At 33.3% G+C, this 4,398-nt stretch overlaps 1 pseudogene; it reads left to right on the forward strand.

Moving 5' to 3' along the window:
• The first annotated feature begins 3,740 nt into the window (after positions 1-3,740).
• LOC148543055 (5S ribosomal RNA) lies at positions 3,741-3,859 on the forward strand (annotated as a pseudogene).
• Positions 3,860-4,398: the final 539 nt, after the last annotated feature.

Here is a 4,398-nt window from a genome sequence, read left to right on the forward strand (position 1 = left end):
ACATTTTTAATGAGCACTTTTGCACTTTCATAATTTTATCATTAATGCACCATTGCACAGGTTTATGAAATCTCATTGATATATACCGCTGCTAATTATTTTCTTGATTGAAATTTCTTTGAATGAATTATATATTTTTTTTCCTTTGCACCTAGCACTTTAAAGCACTTTGATTTATAAATATTATAAACTTTTTACATATATACATATATTTAATGGTATATAAGCACATGAGGCACTCTATTCCAGTTCCATTAGGTTGCATTTTTGTGTATGTAGCTGATTACCACTGGTACATGTTTTTACTGGTTGAGCTGACACCCATAATTCTGGGGAGTGCATGTTAACCCGTTGTTCATTTCTGTATGTTCAAAGAATATATAAGTGTGAGATAAAATATATCTAAATATAAATTAAGAGGATTTGTACCTAAATTGGTGCTGTAATCTCTCGTTACACACAAATTTTGGTTATTGATTATAGCAGCCTTTTGGGAAAATCCCAATTATAAACACACAAGAATGTATAGAAATAATGAACGCCTGAACAAAAGAAGTGACCTTTGTCAAAAAATCTTTAATGAGGATCATGTCCTAACCCAGGAAAGTGTTCCAACAGAAAATTTGGATAATTTATTTTGGGATATAGAGAAATCTATTACTAAAGAGATCAAAGCCTGGTGGGACATCAAGGGACTAGAACACTACATATCAGTTAATAGAGTCCCTAGAGGTTTGAGACTTTTAAAAAATCCAACATTTGGTCTGGATAAACTTGATTTTATGGACAAATGGGACAAGATTTTACATAATTGCTCCATAGATTTAATGAAATTAATCATCTTGGAGAAGAAAAATACTCTGTCAGAATTGGAATTTGAGATTAAGCAAAAGGAAACCCGTATGGAGAATTTTAAGGACAAAGAGGAGTACAAAGCCAATGACAAAGTTTTATTACGGAAATTGAATCGTATTGAAGATGTCATGAAAGGAAAGGAGAGAACATTTATTAGGGACAAACAGGATTATGATCTGAACAAAGCTAAAAACTGGAGCAGATTTCACAAATCTGGAGGACAACCACATATGAATAATCCCATGCAAGAAAAAACTACATGGAGAACAGTATCAACTAGAAGAAAACCAAGCTTTAAAAGAGATGATGAAATAAGTGAGCAATCCAACTATAAAACATATCACACAAACAACCGGTTTTCTACACTTCAAAGATTAGAATCAAACAGCGATTCTGATAATTTTTTATCCCCAGGCCCAGACCAGAATCCAATGAATCCAAGGAGAACCTTCTTCAGGGAAACTACAAAAGTGGCATTCCCCATAAAAAGAAGAACAACAGAAGAAGAGGGGTACGAGGAGGCGAGGGGAAATTACAAAAGGAGAAACATGATGTATACCCCAAAGAGAGAGGGATCTTCAACCTGTTGAATCATACTATATCTAAATATGAAATCTCACTATTGAATAAAGAACTGATGTTTGCTCCATCCAATAATATGAACAGATTCCAAATGTTCATTGATCTTAACATATTTATAAGAAATTTGAAATTAAAGAGACATTTCCTAAGAAAAGATAATGCAGTTGTTAAGAAATTCCAGGAAAATGTTTCCAAATCAGGACTAAAGGATAAATCAAAATATTATCCACTTGAATCCAAAGGAAACCATCTAAATGTCTTCTATGAGTTGGTCAAGAAGGACTTGTGTGAGAATCCCAAAAATATTATCAAACAGAATTTAAAGAATAAAGAGAAAGAAGCAGTGAAGAGCTTACAAAAGAATAATGATATTGCTATAAAACAGGCTGATAAGGGGGGGGATTAGTCATCATGGACAGATCCCAATATATTAAGGAGTCTTCCAGATTACTAGGTGATACCAATTCATATATATTATTGGATGATGATCCTATGGATAATTATTTGGATGAACTAAGTAGACTTCTGGTATATGGATTACATAATGGCATTTTAACAAAAGAGGAGTTTCAATATCTTTTAATGACTAACCCCACTACCCCCATATTTTATTTTCGGCCAAAAATTCATAAATCTATGGAAAATCTTCTGGGGAGACCCATTATTGCGGGGATAGACTCTTTAACGTCACACTTGTCTGAGTATGTAGATATATTTTTGTGCAAATACGTGAAAGAGCTTCAATCTTATTTAAAAGACACCACCAATTTATTACAAATCATAAAATATATGGAATGGAAAGATACATACTCATGGGTCACAATTGATGTTCAATCTTTATATACATGTATTGAACATTGTAAAGGGATTAATGCTTGTAGAGAATATCTTGAAATGGATCCTTCTGTTAGCACTCCACACAAAGAATTTTTATGTGATTTAATGACTTTTATCCTGGATCATAACTATTTTAAATTTTTACACCAATTTTATTGGCAAATTTGTGGCACTGCTATGGGGACAACATATGCCCCTAGCTTTGCAAACCTTTTTATGGGATGTTGGGAAAATAATTACATCTATGAAAATAACCCTTTTAGAGCAAACATCAAATTTTTTAAGCCTTACATAGATGACATCTTGATAATATGGGAAGGGTCGGAAGAGGTTTTTAATTCATTTTTAGATTATATTACAGATAATAACATGAATCTGAAATTTACGTCAAATATTAACAAGAGCACTATTGAATTTCTGTATTTGATATTATGAGGAGAAGGAAGTAAAATAATTACAAAAAAATTTATAAAAAAAGTGGACACAAACAGCTATCTTCATTTTAAAAGTGGACATTTAAAAAGATGGAAGGAAAATATACCATATTCACAATTTCACAGGATAAAAAGAAATTGTAGTGAAATAGAAACATGTAATGAACAAATCCAGCTATACACTGACCGGTTTTTAGAAAGGAATATCCTCCAAAGGTGCTCTTGGAAGCAAAAGAGAAAATTAACACTTTGTAGAGAAATACATTGTTGGATTATAAGAGTTTGGAAGGGAAGGAGAAAGAGAAGAGTATTACTCCATTCATAACAACATACAATGCACAGGAAAAGATGATTAAGAATTCCCTGAATAAGCATTGGAAAATTCTCCTAATGGATCCAGTTTTAAAGGAAATTTTACCTCCCAGACCCCCCATAGTATTCAAGAAGGCAAGAAAACTTAAAGATACACTGGCACCCAGCATGTTAAGGGATACCAACGTTTCAAAACCTAGTATCCTTCATAATTGTCCCAGAAGCTATAAATGTGGCAGATGCAATTTATGCAAATACTTACACCGACAGAGAAAGAACTTTAGTAATTCTGCAAACAATAAGGAATATAAGATAAAACAGCATCTTAACTGTAATTCAACCTCAGTTATCTATCTCTTGGAATGCTCATGTGAAACAAAGTATGTGGGTAAGACGAAATGACCACTGAAACTTTGCATACAGGAACACATAAGAAATATCAAAAATAAGGTGGAAATGCATATGGTATCAAGACATTTTAATCTACATCATAAATCTGATCCGGATGAATTGACTTTCAAAGCAATAGAACATGTGGAAATTGGAGACAGAGGAGGAGATCTTGCAAATAAATTATCTAAACAGGAGATGTACTGGATATTTGAACTCGATACTATGACTCCCAGAGGGTTTAATGATAACTATGAAATTGCTCCATTCCTATAAGAAGATGGTGATGGAGAAAATGGTTCAGAAGGGTACATTGTATGTCCCAACATTATCTACTGTCATACCTAGGTTGAAGCGCCCAATCTCATCTGATCTTGGAAGCTAAGCACCATTGGGCTTGGTTAGTACTTGGATGGGAGGCCTCTAGGGAAGACCAGGTACTGTAGTGGTTTACGGGACATACAGCTTTAAATCCCTTATGACATGTGACCTATGAAACAACCCTGTATCTACATTTGAAAGCTCATGCAGGAACTTTCTGACAAAGAAGAAAGAAATGAAATGACCCTATATGTACTGAGAAACATTAAGGAGAAATTTTATTTATTATTTCCTGATCCCAGGAATATATACATACATACAATATGGATGTGATTTATAACAACTACTAAAAATATTAATGAACATTTTATTGATAAGAAATGTGGAGATGTCAAACAAAATTTTTCTTTTTAATAAGTTGAAGTTTGGTGTTATGAACAATTATGAATTAAGAACAATTTGAGGAATCTTTAATAATTCATTCTGTGTGGACACTAATATAATTCCTATTATGTCATATAGGAAATACTAAATAAACTGCCAATTCCAGGATTTAAGAATATGGAGTAGCAAGATGGCCATGATAAAGTGAATCCCGGGAGTAGCAAGATGGCCGCGGGTGGAATCATCAGGGTGGAGTACCAAGATGGATGCCGGCAGTCTTGTA

The sequence above is a fragment of the Taudactylus pleione genome, unplaced genomic scaffold (assembly GCF_031769625.1).
Source record: "Taudactylus pleione unplaced genomic scaffold, aTauple2 ptg000006l, whole genome shotgun sequence".
Lineage (NCBI taxonomy): Eukaryota > Metazoa > Chordata > Amphibia > Anura > Myobatrachidae > Taudactylus > Taudactylus pleione.